We start from the raw sequence: 22,277 nt of genomic DNA, 5'->3' as shown, positions 1-22,277 counted from the left end.
AGAAAAAGAGAATATTCAAATTACTAAAATCAGAAATGAAAATGGAGATATACTACCAATTCTACAAAAATTAAAAAAAAAAAAAAAAGAGAGTACTATGAACACTGGTAGGTCAACAAATTGGATAACCTAGATGAAACAATTCCTAGAAATATATAACCTACTAAGATCAAATCATGAAGAAATAGAAAATCTAAATAGACCTCTAACTGGTGAAGAGATTGAATCAGCAATTAACAATCTCCCAATGAAAGACAGCCCTGGACCTGATATCTTTGAATTATTCCAAACCTTTAAAGAATAATGAACAGCAATGCTGCTGAAACTTTTCTAAAAATTGAAAAGAAGGGAAAACTTCCTATCTCATTCTTTGAGTACAAAATTAACATGATTCTAAAATCAGACAAAGCAACTATAAGAAACAAAAACTACAGATCAATGTCCCTTTTAAACCCTGATGCAAATGCCTTAACAAAATACTAACAAACCAAATTCAACAGCATAGTGAAAGGATTATGCAACAAGACTATGTGGGATTTATTCCTGGAATGCAAGGATGGTTCAACATATGAAAATTATTCAATGTAATACACCACATTAACAGAATGATGGCCAAAAAAAAATGATCATCTCAATGCAAAAAAACATTTGACAAAATGCACCACCCTTTTATGATAAAATTACTCAACAAACTAAGAGCAGAAGGAAACTGCTTCAACATAATAAAAGTCATATATGAAACACCCACAGTAAACATTATACTCAATGGTGAAAGATGGAAATCTTTTCTTCTGAGATCAGGAACAAGGCAAAAATGTCTGATTTTTCCATTTTTATTCAATATATTATTGGAATTTCTAGCCACAACAATAGACAAGAAAAGGAAAGGAAAGACTTTCAAATTGGAAAGTAAGAAATAAAATTGTTCACTGTTGACATGATCTTATATATAGAAAAACTTAAAGATAGCACACACACAGGCACACGCACACACACACATACACACACAAGTTGTTAACTAGTAAAAACATTCAGTAATGTAGCAGGATACAAAGTCAACATGCAAAAATCAGTTGCATTTCTATACCCTAAAAATAAACAATCTGAAAAGGAAATTAAGAAAACAGTTCCATTTACAATAGCATCCAAAGAACAAAATACTTATGAATTAAGGAGGTAAACTATCTGTAGGATGAAAACTGCAAATTATTGCTGAAAGAAATTAAAGGAAGTATAAATATGTGGTAAAACATGCCATGTTCATGAATTGGAAGACAGTATTGTTAAGATGTCAGTATTTCCCAATGTGTTCTACAGATTCAGTTAAATACCTATTAAAAATCCAACTACATTTTTTTTTGCAAAAATAGAAAAAAAATCCTAAAATTCATATGGAATCTCAAGGGACAACCTCAAATAGCCAAAATTATCTTGAAAAAGAAGTCGAAGTTGGAGGACTCTTAATTCCTGATTTCAAAACTACTACAAAGCTACATTAATCAAAACTGTGTGATACTGACATAAAGACAGACATAGAGACAAATGGAACAGAATAGAGAACCCAGAAATAAACACTCAAATATATGGCCAAATGATTTTGAAGAGAGTGCAATTCAATGGGGTAAGACCATCTTTTTAAAAAAAGGATTGGGGAAAATAGAATCTCCACATGCAAACAAAAGATGCTGTACCATTACCTAACACCATATACAAGAATTAACTCAAAATGGATCAAAGACCTAAATGTAGGAGCTAAAACTATAAAACTCATAGAAGAAAAGACAGAGCAAAAATTTTCACAACTTTGGATTTGGAAATGGTTTCTTGAAAATGGTACCAAAGGCACAGGCAACAAAAGAAAAAAAAACAGACAAATTAGACTTCATAAAAATTTTAAAGTTGTGTGCATCAAAAGATACTATCAATGGAGTAAGAAGACAGCACACAGAGTGGGATAAAATATTTGAAAATTATATCTCTAATAAGGATTAATATATAGAGTATATAGACAACTTCTAAACCTTAACAACAATAAAACAAACAACTGGATACAAAAATAGGCAAAGACCTGGAATAACTAGTTCTCCAAAGAAGATATACAAATTGTCAATACACTCATGAAAAGAGGCTCAAGATCACTAATCTTTAGTGAAATAAATATCAAAACTACAATGAGATACCACCTGACAGTCATTAGGATGGCTACTATGAAAAAAAAAAGCAGAAAATAACAAGTGTTGGCTAGGATGTGGAGAAATTAGAACCCTGTGCACTGTTGGTTAGTGTCTTTAAGACTCTTAAAGAGAGAACTGTAGAATATCCAGTATCAGCCACATGTTGTTCATTGAAAACAGAGTTGTAAAACAGTAGATGCATTGTGGTAAACAGTATGACAGTTCCTCCAAAAATCACAAATAGAATATACCATATGATTTAGCAATTCCACTTCTGGGTATATACCCAAAATAATTGAAAGCAAGGTTTCAAAGAAATATTTGTATACCCATGTTCACAGCAGCATTATTCACAATAGCTAAAACATGGAAGCAACACAAGTGTCCATTGATGGATGATGAATGAATAAGCAAAATGTGCTATATACATAAAATGGCATATTATTCAGTCTTAAAAATAAGAAAATTATGACATAAGCTGTAGCATGGATAAACCTTGAGGGTATTATGCTAAGTGAAATAAGTCATGAAAAAAAAGACAAATACTCTGATTCTACTTATATGAGATACTTAGAATTGACAAAATAATAGAGAAAGAAAAGGGAATTGTGGTTGCTAGGGGTTAGCTGGAGGCGAGGAATGGGGAATTATTGTTTAATGGATATAGAGTTTCAGTTTTACAAGATGAAGAGTTCTGGAGATATATGGTGGCGATAGTAGCATGACACCATGAATGTATTTAATACCACTGAACTGTGTACTTAAAATGATTAAGGAGGTAAATTTATGTTATGCATATTTTACCATAATAAAAAATGTTGGAGACATATGATTTGGTAGGATTCAACTCTCAGTCTTCATGTACTTTTCTAAGGAAATAGACCAGTATGGTTTCAGTCTAAAATGAGACACCATCTTGTAGTTGCTAATTGCAATTAGAAAAACCGTACTTGATTTTATCTGTCCTCTTGAGCTGTTTCAAATGGAATTCCACAGCATCAAAATGCAAACAGTAGGATATATTCTTTTGTTATTTGAATAGGCAGTGCAATGCAAATGCCAAAATCTTAGTGGTAGATGTCTTTGTAAGACTGGACAGTTGGCTCAGAAAAAGGAAGTTGAGAACATTTGAGTTGTACCCTGAAATTTTCCCCCCAAAATAGGAAATATTTTTTTCTCAGAATTACATACTAAAAATGATTTCATAAAAAAAAATTAGTAAGGATAATTCTTTGTTCTGCAAGACGCCTAGATAACTTGATTACCTGTCTTGGCATAACATGTGTGATATATTTCATCAATCTAAGAGAAAAACAAGGAAACTTGTTTTTAAACTAGTTAATTTAATATACATAATATTCTGAACTCCCTACTACATTAATGATTTTACCTCCACCTGGACTAACTCTCCTTGGCATAAAAATATTACCCATGGTGTTTAACCACAAAACACAATCCTGGTAACTTTCTCTCTCCAAGAGTTGGAATTCAGATTCATAAACATTAGACCAGGAAGTACTTCAATTGCTACCAGGTAAAATTGTCACCAATATATGGCTGCCTCCAGAGATATTGTTCTAATTACCAGAAAGTACAGGCAGTAACAAAGAGAGGTTGAAAGAAACTTTTTGTCTAACAATATCAAGGCACCTCAGTATCTTTAAGAATTCTCAAAGAGAGAACAGTAGAATATCCTGTGTCAGCCACAGGGTTGTTTATTGAAAACAGAGTGTGACACATGTCAACTGCTGTGATGAAGCCTCTGTTAATCTTACTGCTTGTCTCAGTGCATGTCCTGTTGTATCAAATTTAGGGTGGGAGAGAGGCAGAAATCTTGTCTACTCCCTTGTTACACACAACTGTGATTTCTCCACAGCCTTGCAAACCCTAGAGTTCCTAATTTTAAATTATCCCACATTCTCTTTAATCCCCAAACAGATTCAAGATCATAGTCTTTACCAGCTATTTGGCACTTTGGTTCAAATTAGACACAGGCACCCCTCTGGCAGGATGCAACTTCTTAGCAGTGTTTAAGTTTGGTGATTAAAGTGAGTCAGATTTTTAGTTTCTACTTACCCCACCTCTAGCTGGGCATCTACGTGAAGTGCATCAACTTCATAATCATTTGTGGCTCTTAGAAATTCTAAATGTTAGATCAGGAGATAGTCTCTGTCTCTATTTCATGCTGGTCATGGAACCAAGCCTTCCAATAACCATCTAGGTACTGACTTGGACTTCATTTTATCACTGCAGAAACTCTCTTTATGAAAAATGGAGCATCAGAGGTAGAAACCTGAGAAAACCAATACTTTCTCTTTTAGGAGGCTCATAGATGTATATGCAAATTTTATCACACTTCTTACAAAACTTCAGAGTTTAAGATGAAAAGCGATACACAATAGAGTAGATATTTCCAAGTGTAAAACAGGTCTTTTTATACCAGCATTATTAAAGAGAACGTATTGGTTACAAGCAGTTTGATCATCCTTGACAGCCATGAAAGCGAGAGTCATACGGTCAAACAGGAGCAATAACCGTTTTAGCAATGTCCAGATGAAGACAGCCTTAGCCAGTAATCTGAGAGTATTCATGATCCTCCAGGAAGTGAGCTCTAAGGTGGAGATGGATCACTAGGCTGATTTTACCTGATGTCATTAAATTTTAAATTCTGACCCTTCTTGTTTTGATTCCACACCTGCCCAATAAATGTAGCTTACAATGTCTGGTTGCCAATAGTGAGAGAACTGATCAATTTAATTTCTGTTTTTAGTGACAGATTTATTTAATATTATACATTTCAAAATAGGCATTGAGTTTATAGATAATCCCTTAGACTTATTGAAAAAAAAAATAAAAAACTTCACTTGGTGTGCAGGCAAAATACAATCATAAATGATAAGGGAGCTTTTTCTGCCCAGCAACCCAAATTGTTTATCTTACAGAAATGCCTAAAGAGGAGGACATTTGATAACATGTGTCTTTCTACTGAGTGCAGTGGTATTCCCTCTGATAGTAATCCCATCCACAGTTGGTTCTCTGTTATCACTCCATCTATTGCTGCATCTACTAAAGGTCCCCCCTGTGTGTACCATAAACATCACATCTCGCATATTTGGAAAGCATTTCACTGATGACCACAATGTTCACACATATCATTTCATTTAATCCTCACTGTACAATTGGTATTATAATTAGTATTCTACAGAGGCAGACACTTAAACTGAGTGAATAAGTGACTTTCTTGGTTTTGCAAGCCTACAAATACTGAGACCAGGATTGAAACATAAGAGTTAAAGAATTACTCTTATAAAGGCTCTGGAGTTTGAAACCAGCTCTGCTCTAAATGATTATATAAAGATTATGTATGTAATCTTGTCTTTACTCACCACTTTTTACTCATGGCCAGGGAGAAAGGCTGAACATTAGAATGGGTTTCTATGTAACATCCAAATGAAATTAGTTTGCTTAAAGCATTGTAAAAACAAACAAACATGGGAATTTTGATTCATGCCTTCCTGCAGTGACCAAATATTTACTCACTCTGGAGCTCTACTCTATTGACCCAACTAAAGAGAGAATGAGTTTTAGATATGATTTCTTCAAATGCTGGTTAATTATTTAAACTCAGAAGAAAAATAAGGAAGAATACCAATACGTATTTTCATAGCAACTAAACAATTTTAGAAATTCGGCATTTATCATTGTTTCCCACAGAAAATGTCCAGGTTCTCAATTTAGTAATAAGGTTGTATACTCATGACAATGTGGGACTGAAGCTCTTAAATTCCATGTGTTTAAATCCATGGAGAGTCATGAAAAGTTAGCATTGAATTTTTAAATATAATATCAGGAATGAAAAGTATTTTCATCCAGCGTAAGAAATTCTTTCCAACACTAGAGATCTGTTTACTGAATAGACTACATTCCTCTCAAATATGTATAATTGTCTTTGTCATCATGAATCTGTTTCTGGCCTATTCATCCTTTCCATTATTGATTCAAATATTACAAAATTTTTAATTACTAGAACTAGTTACACTGAGCTTCATAATAAACTTTGACAGGTAATAGGATAATTTTATTTACCCTGCTAATTTTGGAAATGTTCCTGACTTGTTCTTGACCCTTTTAATTTTCTTTAAGAATGTTGGAAATGCTTGGAAAATCTATAGAAAAGCACTGGTGAGATATTTACTTGATTTGCCCTGTTTTAGAAATACATTTGAAAAGACTTGAGGTCTCCAGTTGTTTTGTTATGTTTGTTTGTTTTGTTAAGATCAATTTGTTTTGTTTTATATTTTCTCATACTACAATAGTATCTCTTTCTTAAAATGAAAGGCTCATCAAATTCCAGCCTTCCACAAAGATTGTGCACAATTCTATTTAGTGGGTGTCTGAACAGTCTGTGTTATTCCTTACCTCTTTCTGGGTCCTGGTGTGCTGTGAGAGAACTTTGTTACGTATAAGCAAAGAAAAGATGATTCTACAACATGCTACAATATTGGCACTCCTTTTTTTTTATCCAGCTACAGAGAAAATGTAATTCCCCAGCAGGCCACAGTACCCACCCTCCCTATTCAAACTTGAAGGCCCTGCAGTTTGGCCTTTAAGTACTTGACTCACTCAAAAATTTGGCCCATACTCAACAACCTTTAAATCTAGTATCTCTTGTGACTTGAGATCAACATATCTTCCTGGTCCACACCCTCATATCTTTCCAAACAGTTCCTTATCACTTGGAGGTTTGGTATCTATCACAGAGCTGTTTAATACGATGACCTACAAACTGCTGTCAGCTGAGGGCAGCACGAAAACTTGACACCAAGAAGTCTTTAGTGAATCCCTAAGATTCTTCAAAAACTACACGTGAATACTACTATAATCCTCCTGGGTTTTAAAATGTTGTTCTCTATCAAATGTACCAAAAAGGAATCATTATCCAGACTCTAGAGGCAAGGAGAGCAACAAAAAGGCAAAGGATATCTGCACTCCTGTTTCAATATTTGCTCCTTTGGGAAATTTTCAGGGTTCTTATTACATCTTCTTCATGTTGGCATATTGTGTTAATGCATTTCCCGCTCTGAGCATTGAAAGCTTTGCAGCTAAATGAGCAAAATTCCCACAATTGGTATCATAGTATTTCCTGAATTCTCTTACAAGTCCATAACCTGATAGTAATCAATGGGACATAAATAGACAAAGATGAATATAATTATCTTAAGATTCTAGAAAACATGAAATTTTTATAGGTAAGGATGTTCATTCCTGTATCTGGGAGCACAATAAGCAAATTATGCTTGATTTCAAAATCTTGATTCTTTAGGAGGAATCCCATGTTTTTTCTCTTAATTGTGACTGATGCTCACCAAAAAACATAAGCATAAATAATAATATAATATTAATAAAATTAATGGAATTAAGTTTTATTGAAAATTTATTGAATTGAATATGATGATATATATATATACACCCACATATATATAGCATGGTTTTTGATTGATTATGGATTATATATTTTATTCTATTAATTAAAAAAAAATGTGAGTATGATGAAACCAGCATGAACCAATGTAATTTAGGTACTTATCATATATCTTCCTGTCTTAAACTTGATTTTTACCAACTGCTACTTGAACATGATTTAATTATTATATTTTGTATTTTCAGGTACCTTATAGCCTATGTTCTGTATTTTGCCTTTGTTTGATTTAGTAAAAAATTTGCATTTCTTATTACATGACATCAAATGTTTTCATTAATGTTTTATCCTTGTTTCATTTCATAGTACACTCTTAATAATACCTCAATCTGTCACTTCTCTCTGAAAACATATAGCTCAATCCTTTTCTTCTTTTTTTTTCACAAAGAAATAGGTATAATTACCTCTGCCCTTTTAATTCTCATTTATAATCTGGCTCAAAGATGCAAGAGCAAATTCAAATGACCCTTTTCTGTGAAGATGTTAAAACAATAGAGAACCAGAATTATCTGCCCTCAGCTTGCTGTCTACATTAACATGACTTTATTGTCCCATTGTTTTCTTTAGCATAATTTTACTAAAAATTCCAGAAGATTGTGGCCCAAGAAAATAACTTTAAACTTTATTACAGGAATTTCCTGAAAGACTCATTAACTCTTAATAGAATCACCAGACAGCCCAATTTCATTTAACTTTTGGCCTCAGAAGTTTGTTTGTTTTTCTCCCAAATCATAAATTTTATTTTAGTTTTTACCAATCTTAACTAAATCTCATAATAAGAGGTTTGCCTTCAACTAAACTTCAAAATTTCAATAAATTTGACCTTGTCCTTGTTTTCCCTGGGAAATATTATAAAAGTCTTGTTGAGGTAGTATTTTCCTTTACTGAGGTAAGAAATAAATTAAACTTTGTCCTATCTACATGCAGTACTAGTGATATCTGAAGAGCAAGCATTCCTAACAAATACCTAGTAGTCTTCAATTCTCAAGGATTAAGTTCTGGAAAGAAAATATATTAGAGATTTAACATAATTAATATAGAAACACAGCTAGGTAAATGGAATAAATTTAAATAAATAAGTGAAAATGAAATAGCTGAATTCACTCACAACATGCTATTCATTAATTTTATTTATTTATTTTTTTGTTTTCAAGAGTCATATTTTATTTTATTTTATTTATTTTTTATTGAGGTATAGTTGGTGTACAATATTCTATGTTTCAGGTGTAAAACAGTGATTTGCAATTTTTAGAAGTTATTTTCCATTTATAGTTATTATAGAATATTGGCTATATTCTCTATGTTATACAATATATCCTTGTGGTTTATTTATTTTATACATAGTAGCTTGTTTCTCTTAATGTCCTACCCCTCTCTTGCCACTTCCCACTCCACTCCCCCCACTGGTAATCACTAGTTTGTTCTCTATATCTGTGAGTCTGTTTCTTTTTTGGTATATTCACTAGTTTGTTTTATTTTTTAGATTCCATATAAGTGACATCATACAGTATTTGCCTTTCTCTGTCTGACTTATTTCACTTAGCATAATACTCTCCAAGTCAATCCATGTTGTTACAAATGGCAAAATTCCATTCTTTTCTTATGGCTGAGTAGTATTCCATTGTACACTTGTACCACATCTTCTTTATCCATTCACCTGTTGACAGACTTAGGTTGCTTCCATACTTTGGCAATTGTAAATAATGCTGCTGTGAATATTGAGGTGCATGTATCTTTTTGAACAGTTTTTTTGTTTTTTCAGATATATACCCAAAAGTAGAATTGCTGGGTCATATGGTAGTTCTATTTTTAGTATTTTGAGAAACCTCCATACTGTCTTACACAGTGGCTGTGCAAATTTATACCCTATTAATGTTCTACAAAGGTTCCCTTTTCTCCACATTCTTGCCAATATTCGTTATTTGTGTTTTTTCTTTTGATGACAGCCATTATGACAGGTGTAAGGTGATATCTCCTTCTGGGTTTGATTTGCATTTCCATGATGACTAGTGACACTGAGCATCTTTTAATGTGCCAGTTGGCCATCTGTGTGTCTTCTCTGAAAAAAATGTCTGCTCAGATCTTCTCATTTTTTAACTGGGGTGTTCTTTAGTACTGAGTTGTACAAATTTTTTATGTGTTTTGAATATTAACCTCTTATTGGTCGTGTCATTTGCAAACGGTTTTTCCCATTCAGTAGAATTTTTTTCATTTTGTCCATGGTTTCCTTTGATATGCAAAAGCTTTTAAGTTTAATTAGGTACCACTTGTTTCCTTTTGTTTTTATTTCCTTTGCTTTAGGAGACAGACCCAAAAAGTATTGCTATGATTTATGTCAAATAGTGTTATTCCTATATTTTCTTCTAGGAGTTTTATGTTTTCCCATCTTGCATTTAGGTCTTTAATCCATTTTGAGTTTATTTTTGTATATGGTGTTAGAGTATGTTCTAATTTCATTATTTTACTTGTAGCTGTCCAGTTTTCCCAGCACTGCTTATTGAAAAGAATGTAATTTCTCCTTTGTATATTCTTGCCTCCTTTGTTGTAGATTAATTGACCATAAGTGTGTGGGTTTATTTCTGAGTTCTTTATTCTGTTCCATGGTCCTATGTGTCTGTTTTGTGCCAGTGCAATACTGTTTTAATTACTATAGCTTTGTAGTGTAGTCTGAAGCCAAGGAACATGATTCCTCCAGCTATGTTCTTCCTTCTAAAGATTGTTTTGGCTATTTGGGGTATTTTTTGTTTCCACACAAATTTTAAAATTATTTGTTCTAGTTCTGTGAAAAAAAGCCCTTGCTATTTGATAAGGCTTACATTGAATCTGTAGGTTGTCTTTGGTAGTATGGTCTTTTTAACAATATAAATTCTTCCAAATCATAAACATGCTATACCTTTTCATCTTTTTGTGTCATCTTCAATCTCTTTCATCAATGTATTACTAGATTTTTCTGTGTACAGGTTTGTACCCTCTGTAGGTAGGTTTATTCATAGGTATTTTATTCTTTTTGATGAGATTATAAATGGAATTGTTTCTTTAATTTCTCTTTCTGATAGTTAATTTTGAGTGTATAGAAATGCAGCATATATTATTAATTGTGTATATTAATTCTGTATATTAATTGTGTATCCTGAAATTTTACTAAATTCATTTATGAGCTCTAATAGTTTTCTGGTGTTGTCTTTAGAATTTTCTATGTATAGTATCATGTGTTCCACAAATAGTGACAGTTTTATTTTTTCCTTTACATTATGGATTTCTTTTATTTCTTTCCTTGTCTGATTGCAGTGACTAGGCCTTCCAATACTATGTTGAATAAAAGTGGTTACATTGGGCATCCTTATCTTGTTCCTGATCTCAGAAGAAATGCTTTCAACTTTTCACCACTGAGCATGATATTAGCTGTGGGCTTGTCATATGTGACCTTTATTATGTTGAATATTCCCTCTACACCCATTCTCTGGAGAGTTTTTATCGTAAATGGATGTTGAATTTTGTTAAAAAGTTTTTCAGCATCTTTTGAGGGGATCATATGATTTTCATTCTTCAATTTGTTAAAGTGGTGTATCATGTTGATTTATTGATGGATATTGAAAAATTCTTGCATATCTGGGTTAAATCCCATTTGATCTTGATGTATGATCCTTTTCAAGTATTGGTGAATTTGGTTTGCTAATGTTCTGTTGAGGATTTTTGCATCATGTTCGTCAGTGATATTGGCCTGTGACTTTCTTTTTTCTTTTTTCTTTATTTTTTTTTTGTGGTGTCTTTGTCTGGTTTTGTTATCAGGGTGTTGCTGATCTCATAGAGTGAAATCAGAAGCATTCCTGCCTCTGAAAATTTTTACATTAGTTTGAAAATAGGTGTTAACTCTTCTTTAAAGGATTGGAAGAATTTACATGTGAAACCATCTGGTCCTGGAATTTTGTTTGTTGGAGTTGTTTTATTACTGATTCAGTTTCACTGTTGACAATGGATCTGTCCATATTTTTTACTTCTTCCTGATTCAGTCTTGGGAGATTGCTGATTTCTAGAAATTTGTCCATATAGTCTAGGTTGTCCATTTTACTGGTATTTAGTTGCTTCTAGTAGTCTCTTATGATCCTTTGTATTTCTGTTGTGTCAGTTGTAACTTGTTTTTCATTTCTGCTTTTATGATTTGTGCTCTCTCTCTTTTTTTTCTTGATGATTCTGGCTAAAGTTTTATTAATTTTGTTTATATTTTCAAAGAACTAGCACTTAGTTTCATTGATCCTATTTTTTTTAACTCTATATTTTATTTCTGATTTGACCTTTATGATTTATTTCCATAATTAACTTTAGATTTTGTGTGTTCTTCTTTTTCTACATCCTTTAGGTGTAAGGTTAGGTTGTTAACTTAAGATTTATTTTCCCTGAGGTAAGCTTGTATTGCTATAAATTTCCCTCTTAGAAGTATTTTTTCTGCATCTTATAAAATTTGGAGTTTTGTGTTTCCATTTTTATTTGTCTCCAGGTATTTTTTTTATTTTTTTCTTTGATTTCTTCAGTGATCCATTGGTTGTTTAGTAACATTTTGTTTAGCCTTCATGTGTTTGTATTTTTTGCAGTTCTTTCTTGTAGCTGATTTCTAGTCTCATAGTACTGTAGTCAGAAAAGATGGTTGATATGATTTCAATTTTCTTAAATTTACTGAGGCTTGTTTTATGGCCTAGCATGTGATCTATCCTGGAGAATGTTCCATATGCACTTGAAAAGAATGTGTATTCTGCTGTTTTTGGATGAAATGCTCTGTATAAGTCTATTAAATCAATCTGGTCTAGTGAGTCATTTAAGGCCAATGTTTCATTATTTTTTTTCTGTCTAGATGATCTATACATTGATGTAAGTGGGGTGTTAAAGTCCCTATTATTATTGGATTACTTCAATTTCTGTTAATATTTGCTTGATGTATTTAAGTACTTCTATGCTGGTGCATATATATTGACATATATATTATATATTATCTTCTTATTGTATTGATCCCTTGATCATTATGTAGTATTCTTCTTTGTCTCTAGTAACATTCTTATTTTAAAGTCTATTTTCTCTTATATAAATATTGCTACCCCAGGTTTCTTTTGAATCCCATTTGCATGGGATACCTTTTCCATCCTCTCACTTTCAATGTGTGTCTTTAGATCTGAAATGAGTCTCTTGTAGGCAGCTTATATATGGATATATGGGTCTTGTTTTAGTATCCATTCAGCTCTTCTATGTCTTTTGGTTAGAGTGTTTAGTCCATTTACACTTAAACTAATTGTTGATATGTATATTCTTATTGCCAATATGTTATTTATTTGGGGGTGGTTTTATAGGTCATTTTTGTTCTTTTCTTCTTCTCTTCTCTGATGACTATCTTTAGTGATATATTTGGATTCCTTTTTATTTTTCATGTATGTATATTCTGTAGAATTTTTGTTTGTCATTACCATGAGGTTTATATATAAAAATCTGTATATATACATGATTGCTTTAAGTTGTTGATCTCTTCATTTCAAATGCATTTTAACAATCCCTCAGCATTTGTACTCCCCTCCCCTCATGATTACACTTTTGATATCATATTTTACATCTAATAGTTTTGTGTATCCCCTAATCGCTTAACATGTATATGAATGATTTTCCTAATTTTTTCTTTTAATATTCTTACTAGATTTGTGCATGGATGGTTTCATAACTTTACCCTGTATTTGACTTTACATATGAGTTTTTTCTTTCTTCCCTAATTATCATGTTTCTAGTTGTGGTCTTTTCGTTTCCCTTAGAGTAGTTCCTTTAACATTTCTTGTAAATCTGGTTTGGTGGTGCTGAACTCTTTTGCTTTTGCTTGTCTGTAAAGCTTTTGAGCCCTCCATTAACTTTGAATGAGAAACTTGCCAGGTAGAGTATTTTTGTTGTAGGTGTTTCCCTTTCATCTTTCATCACTTTAAATATATTGTGCCTCTTCTTTCTGGCCTGCAGACTTTTTTTTTTTTTTTAAAAAGAAAGAAACTCTTTAAAAACTCTATATAAAAGTTTTCTTTTAAAGAAAGTTAGCTGACATCCTTATAGGAGTTCCCTTGTATATAAATTGCTGCTTTCCCCTTGCTGCTGCTAATATTCTCTCTTTATCGTTAATTTTGCCATTTTAATTATAATGGTGTGTTCATGGTGTGTTCATCTTTGAGTTATTCGTATATGGGACTCTCTGTGCTTCTTGGATTTGGATTTCTGTTTCTTTTCATAGGTTAAGGAAGTTTTCAGCTATTATGTCTTCAAATATGTTCTCAACCCTTTCCTCTCTTCTCCTTAGGGGACCCCTATAATGTGAATATTAGTGTGCTGAATCTTGTTCCAGAGGTCTCTTAAACTGTCCTCATTTCTTTTCATTCTTTTTTCTTTTTTTCTGTTTAACATCACTGATTTCCACTACTCTGTCTTTCAGCTCACTGATCTCTGTATTATTTTGTCTACTGTTGATGCCTTCTAGTGTATTTTTCATTTCAGTTGTTGTATTCTTTCTTTATCTATGTTTGATTGTTCTTTATGTTTTCTAACTCTTTGCTAAAAACTGCTAACTTCTCACTCTGTGCATCTATTCTTCTCCTGAGTTCTTTGATCGTTTTTATGATCACTGCCCTGAACTCTTTCTCAGGTAGATTGCTTATCTCTACTTCACTTAGTTCTCTTCTGGGGTTTCATCTCGTCCTTTCATTTAGAACCTGTTCCTCTGCTGCCTCGTTTTGCCTAAGTTGCTGTTGTTATTCTTATGTATCTAGTAGGTTGATTGATTAACTTTTCTGACCTTGGAGATGTGGCCATTTGTAGTATTTCTATGTATCCCAGCAATGCACTCTCATCACCAGAGCTATATGCTCTAGAAGTTCCCCCTATAAGGCTTCTGTGTGTCTTTCTTGTGTTAGGCTGACAAAGTGAGCAGTCTGATAGGTTTGGTTGGCCCCTGGTCTGTTTGGTTCCCAGGCCCCAACTTGTTTAGAGGCTGCCATCCTCTGGTTGGTAGGACTGGATCATGAGGTGGCTGACTGGAACCCTGGGGGGGCCCTGAGTCTCTTGTTGGCTTAGTGGTGGATGAGGTCAGGATCCAGGAGACCCCAGGGCTGTTGCCTGCTCACTGGTGTGTGAAACTAGGTCCTGAGACTAGTGCTAACTTACTGGTGGGCAGACCCAGTCCTAGGGTCTGATTGCATATCTCAGGGACCCAGAAATGTTGTTGGATTGCTGGTGGGTGGGCCCAGTTTCTGACATAGTTAGCTTTGGAATCTAGGGTGTCCCAAAGCTTGTGTTGGCCTGGTATTGGGTGGGGCCAAGGCCCTTTCAGTCCCAGGGAAGGATCTGGTCTGTTAGTGGATGGGTTTTATCCACAGGCTACTGGGTTGCAGTTTTCTTGCAGCTGGTGTCTGCCTGTTTGTGGATAAAATTGGCCCTAGGGGTAGAGTAGACTCCTTGGAGGGTGGGGTTAGGGCCCAGGAGGTTCTAGGGCTGGTGACTGCCACATGGTGTGTGGAGCAGGTCCCATGATCTTTGGAAGCAAGGCACTGGGGGTTCTCCCTCTAGTGCCTGTGCTCTGGTGTATCATGCTGGGTCCTGGGCCCTCTGTAAGCAGGGCCATGTCCAACAGTGGCTGTGCACTCAGGGGCTCTTAATGCAGCCTGTTTCCTAGTGGATGGGCTGTATCCATACCTAGTTAGTTGCTTAGACTGATGCATCCCAGCACTGGTATTAGGATACAAGCTACTAGGCCAGGACAAGGCTGTGTCCTGGGCTAATAAGCTAGAGAGTGGATTTCAAAATAGTGTTTGCCAGCATCATTGTTCATGTGGTAGACCAATCCCCAAAATAGTTGCCACCAGTATCTATGTGCTCTGGGTGAACTGCAGGTACCTCCTGCCTCTTCAGGACACTGTCCAGTATGAGCAGGTAGGTCTGACCCTGGCTCCTATGAAATTACTGCTTCTTTCCTGAGTCCTGGAGCATGTGAGATTTTGTGTGCACACTTTCCTTTAAGAATTAAGTTTCTATTTTCCCTAGCCCTCTGAGACTCCTGAAATTAAGCCCCACTGGCCTTCAAAACCAAATGTTCTGGGGACTCATCTTCCCACCCTAGGGCCTCAGAGCTGGGGAGCTTGACATGGGGCTTGGACCTCCTTTGGGAGAACCTCTGCAATTGTAATTATTCTCCCATTTGTGGGTCACTGACCCTCGGGTATGGGACTTGATTATATAGTGACTCCACTCCTCTTACCCATCTTCTTTATATCTTTAGCTGTAGGAGATCTTTTCTGGTAGGCTTCAGGCTTTTTCACCGATGGTTGTTTTACAAATTTTTTTTTGTTTCCATGTGCCTGTGAGAGGGGATGAACACAGGGTCTTTTTACTCGCCATCTTGGTTGCCAGCCCAAGAGATGGTTATTCATTGATTTTAAAATGCTCTCCACAGTAATAAACAGATTTTTTAATTTGGATGTGTATGTATCAGCTTCAAATCATTTTTGTATAGACAATTTTTCCTCTATACTAAACTGTCTCAAATATCAATGCAAGTTATGTCTTGGACAAAGATTTTCTACTGTTATTTTAATAAGATGTGAACAAAAGCCAGATATCAGTTGATAGTCTAACTTCATTAAAGATAAGGGGGAAGAGGAGGAGTGGATAAGAAAATGCTGTGAATATTTTGAACAAAAAATAGTTAATTATATTCATGTTCTGTTATAGAGATTACTGAAATTGTGGAAGGGAGTGAGAACAACTAAACACTGCTCATAATCTTGTGAATTAGTTACATCCAGAGTTTGTGAAATTATCAGTATTCCCAATATTGTAGAAAACTTAAAGTAGTCACACACCAAGAATTAAACAATACACAGCAAACACAAAGAGAATTGAAAGAAACTCCTAAAACGAGGCAACAAATATTACAGAAAATTCTCTTAAACAGTCAAAACTAAGACAGCCTTAAACCAGTACTTTAATGATTTCTTTAAATAGATATTTTTTCATAAAAGCAGCTAATTATAATCAGAAAAATACATTCCATAAAAGAATGTATTAAAGATTGCAGTTTTACATTTCTGACAAATATGAAATTATTTTTCAGAAGCAGAGGGAAGAAGGTAAAAACTAGCTGCTTACATAGTTTTTTGTTGTTGGTAATGGATTTACTGAGATATAACTTACAAATTTAACATGTACAATTTTGTTTTTTGTATATTCACATACTTGTACAACCATCACCACAATCAATTTTAGAATACTTGTGTCACTCCAAAAAGAAATCCTTTACCCATTAGCCATCACCCCATAGTTCCCCAATAATCCCAACCCTAGTCAATTACTAACTTATTTTCTGTCTCCATAAATTTGCCTATTCTGGAAATTTCATATGATGCCAAACTGATATCATAATGGACTAAGCACAGCTCAGGAATGCAAAAATAGAGTCAGACAGCCATTGAGGATCTGGTCTTAGTCAAGTCCCCACACCACTGAGAACTTGAACTTTCTTTAACTGTACCAGATCCAAGGACACCACCAGCCATATTCAGAACATCTGCCAGCTGCAACCTTATGGTCTCAATGACCCCCTTGTAACCATGAAACTATTTCAGACCACTATGAATCCTTACTTAACAAGCACACTTACTAATTGCCAGCTCCAATTACAGTTCTTGAGAAACAACTTGTGTAACTAAGTACCTTGCAAAGCCTTGCAACTTTTTGCCTTTATAAGATTCCTGCATTTTGTAGTCCAGAGGAACACAATTCAAATGCTTTTGGAATCTTTGTCTCCCAGGCTACAGTCCTAATGAACCCCAAATTAACACTTCTTTATTTCAATCAGATCTCCCTTTCTGAAATGTTCATTAACATATGTAAATGTAATCATATAACATGTGATATATATATACAATACAGTACCTGACCTTTATGTCTGGCTTATTTCCCTTAGTATGTTTTCAAGGTTCATCCACCATGAATAAGTACTTCATTATTTTTTATGACAGAATAATATTTCATTGTATGGCTATAGCAATTTTTGTTTAACTCAACAGTTGATAGAATTTGGTATATATTTCATTTTTGCCCGTTTTGAATAATATTGCTATGAGCATTCATGTGAAAGTATTTGTATGGTCATGTGTCTTCAATTATCTTGAATACCAAAAAATATAATTGCTGTGTCAAATGGTAACTCTATGTTTAACTTTTGGAAGAAATACCACTATATTCCAGAGGGGTTGTATAATTTTAAATTTCCATCAATAATGTATGAGGGTTTCAATTTCTTCATATCCTTATTAACACTTATCCTAGTGTGTGTGTAGTGGTGTCTCATTGTGGTTTTGATTTGCATTTTTCCTGACGGTTAATGTTGAGCATTCGTTTATGTGCTTATTTTCTATTTTATGTCTTGTTTGTAGAAATATCTATTCAGATCCTTTACCATCTTTAAATAGGGTTATTTTCCTTTATTAATCTGTAAGCATTGTTATGTTTTCCAGATACAAGTTCTTTATCAGATATTTGATTTGAAAATATTTCCTCCCTTTCAGTGGGTTATCTTTTCACTTTTTTTATGGTGTCCTATGAAGTGTTTAAGTTTCAATTTTGATGATGAAACATAATTTATCTATTTTTATTGTTTTGTTGCCTGTGCATTTGGAGTCTTATCTAAACATCCTACCAAATCCAAGCTGACAAAGATTTAACCCTCTCTTTTCTTCTAAAATGTTTATACTTTTAGCTGTTACATTTAAACTTCTTATCCATTTTTTCCCTTAACTTTCCTGTATGGTATGAGGTAGGGGGTTCATCTAAATTATTTTGCATTTGTATATTCAGATGGTCCAACACCATTTGTTGAAAATCCTTTCACAATGTATATGTATATCAAATTTTCACATTGTACACTTTAAATATATTTTAATTTTATTTGTTAATTTACCTCAATAAAGCTGAAGAAATCAATTTATTGTAGATATAAAGGTTTGTTCTGGACTGTCAATTCTATTTTATGTCTCTCTTCTTGTCAATACTACACTGTCTTTACTACTGTATTTGTGTAGTAAGCCTTTGAATTAGGAACTGTGAGTCCTCCAACTTGGTTTTTCAATGTTATGTTAGCAATTCTGGATTCAGTACATTTCTATATGAATTTTAGGATTAGTGTGTCAATTTTTGTAAAGAAGGTAGCTGGGATTCTGAAAGAAATTGTGTTAAACCTGTAAACAATTTATAGGTCAATCTTAACAATATTAAGTGTTCTAATTCATGAATTTGAGATTTATTTCTGATTATTTAGAATCTCTTTGATTTTTCAATGTTTTTTTATAATTTTGCACTTCATTTGTTAAATTTATTTCTAAACATTTTATTCTTTCTTATGCTATTGTTAATGGATTTGTTTTCTTAATTTCCTTCCATATTGTTCATTGTAATTGTATAGATTTTTGTATATTAATTTTGATAGTGCTACCTTTCTAAACTTGTTTACTATTTCTAATAATTATTTTGTGGATTCCTTGAGATTTATATAAAAGATCATGTAGTCTGCAAATAGAGATAGTTTCATTCTTCCTGTCCAATATGCATGACTTTTACTTCAGTTATTTTTTGTCCTAATTGTCCTGATTAGAACCTCCAGAACATTATGTTAAATAGGAATGACAAAAGTGTACATCCTTTTTTTGTTCCTGATTTTAGGAGGAAAGCATCCAGTCTCTCACTATTATGTATGATTTTAGCTGTGTGTTCTTCAAAAATGCTCTTGATCAGGTTGAGAAAATTTCCTTCTTTCATAGTTTCTTGAGTGGTTTTATTAATAAAGGATGAAAATTATGAAAAATAATATTTTGGGTCTATCAACTTTGTTATGTGGTTTTTGTCCTTTATTCGACTGATAAGATGTACATGTTCAAATGTTAATCTGATCTTGCATTCTTGTAATAATCCTCACTTGGTTATGATGTATAATCCTTTTTATAATTTGCTATTTCAGTTTGCTAATACTTTGTTGATAACTTTTGTTTCAATATTAATAAAGTATATTGGCTTATAGTTCTATTTTCTTGTGATATCTTTGGTTTTGATACAAGGATAATACTCATCTCATGGAATGATTTAGAAAGTGCCCCCTTCTGTAATAATTGTTGGAAAAATTTGTGAAGAGTTGCTATTAATTCTTCATTGCACGATTGTTAGCATTCACCAGTGGAGCCATCTGGGATTGGGATTTCCTCTGTAGGTAATTTTTTCTGATTACTATTTCAACCTCTTTATTGCTCTAGTTCTATTATTTTTACTTTTCCTTTAATCAGTTTCAGTAGTTTGGCCTTTCTAGAAATTTGTTTATTTTTTCTAAGTTATCTAATTTATTGACACACTGTTGTTCATTGTATTGTCTTATATTCCATTTTATTTCTGTAAGGTTGTTAGTAATGTCCTTCCCTCCATTTCTGATTTTAGCTATTTGGGTGGCAGAAGGGTCCCTGAATTTTGAATTTATCAATTTGTGTGGTGACAATATTCCCACCATGTCCAGTTGTCACCTAGCAATATACTGCTGAATGTGTTTGGAAAAATATGTGCAGTGGTACACCATTTTATAATGTTTCCACAATATAGAAACAATATATGCAAAAAAATCTCAAAGCTGCATGTAATAGAAAAATATAGTAAGTAAATAGGAAGTGATGTGTTTTGAGTATGGACTACTTTTTTATATATTTTTAGTTGGAAGCTTATATATTTTAATTTTTAACAATTGTTTTATTAACTAGCTTTAAAAATTCCTTAAATTTAAACTGGTTCTCACCAACCATTAAAACTGCCTGTAGGACTTGCCTGGAAGTGACCAACATTTAGGTCTGGCAGATAGTTTATACAGCACTACAGACCTTTTCTAGTTCATTTGTTGTGCTCATTCCTGAGAGTTATCTGTGTAAAAAATGTATGAGTGGATGAATTAAGGAACACAAAAAGTAATTGAAACTTCTTTTTTTTTATTATTATTATTACTTGGAGCTGAGTTAATATTTTGCTACATGTAAAACTCTTCAGTGCCTCTCAGATTTAATTAATTTAAAGACCCTGAGTCATGGTTTTGATTGTGTGCTTTATTTTAGTTTGATAGAGTTGACTATTGCTTAAGTAAAATGTGTTATCAGTTAAACTTGAAAATATACCTGATTTATAGTCTGATATAAGAGGTGGTATCAAACTGTTAGACTTTTTAATTATTCACCCAATAAATATTTAGACTTTACTGTAGTGGTATATATTCTATGTTATCTTAATATTGACATGACAAAACTTCTAGTATTCAGAAGAGCATAGCACTTAGTTATTAGTATTATTGCTCTCTAGTCAATACTAATTTTATTGTAGCTTTAAAAAAAAAATCTCAATACCTTGTTCAAATAATTTACAATTCAAAAGCATTGTCTCCATTGAAATTTACAATACAAACCCCCAAAGACCCATAAAGGAGAAAAGTCAGATGTTTTCACTTTAAAGTTGTTCAACGAAACAAAAAAAAGATGAGAGGATGGTTAGACACCTAGGAGGTGAGTGCATCTTTTCTGTACACAAAGTAAATGTCCAGCTGATCAAGATGATTCTAAGGAATCTACATATATTATCCAGATGTCTATAGATGTGGTCAGATGGCATAAAAAAGTAGCATATAAGGAACCTGCAATCAAGAGAAAATAAGCACAGGGAATAAAACAATAAGGGCTGGTTTCAAGAAGGGCATTGAGTGTTGGCTCTGCTGTGTATAGTCTGTGCAAAAAACTTGAGGCACATACAATTAATTGAGACTAATTAAATACTTAATCTTTTGTTAACAAACAGAAGTGTCATGAAAGTTCATTAAGATCATTTGTGGGCTAGAATAACTAGTGTGAGGTTGATGAGTAAAGAAAATAGTTAAGCCTGCAGGTATGGCAAACAATTATTAATTATAGGTGAGGATGAATTTGTTCACTTTGAAGAACAATGTGTTTAAAATGGTCATGGGAATTAGAGGTGGCACAGTCTGATTTGCTATTAATAAAGCTCTCCTATGGAAGGAGATACTAGCTTTGCTAAGCTTTGCTCTTTATTACTTTAGAGGTTTCTTGTCTAAAAGAGAAACAAAGTTTACAAAGCCTCGAAATAAATTGAACATTGTGTTGTTTTTGACAATCGCATAGCAGATTTTTTTGAACTGCTACTATATATTATGTCCTGTCAAATATATATTATTTTTTATCTGCTATGTGGTAACTTTACATACGCCTTATTTCCAATCTCTTCTTATTCTCTCTTTCTTCTCTTCTCAATTTTCTCTTGTATATCCATGCTTATGAGATAGAATGAGTAAAAATGCCCCAAAAAAGGACAGGAAAGAGTCAGGAAAATTAGCAACCTACTTGGGGCAAATGGTGAAGACTGAGGGTATGGCTATGAATACGAAGAACACACTATGAATAAAAAGATGTCCATGTTGGGAGAAAAATGAGACAGTTGAGTCTCAATGCATATGCCATGGATCCAGAATGCAGAAATCTATTTTCCTTAAAATGCCTGAAAAATAAATTGTATATGTAAAATTCAGTTTA

Source organism: Balaenoptera ricei, chromosome 13, assembly GCF_028023285.1.
Source record: "Balaenoptera ricei isolate mBalRic1 chromosome 13, mBalRic1.hap2, whole genome shotgun sequence".
Taxonomy (NCBI): Eukaryota; Metazoa; Chordata; class Mammalia; order Artiodactyla; family Balaenopteridae; genus Balaenoptera; species Balaenoptera ricei.
This window is presented reverse-complemented; position numbering follows the sequence as displayed.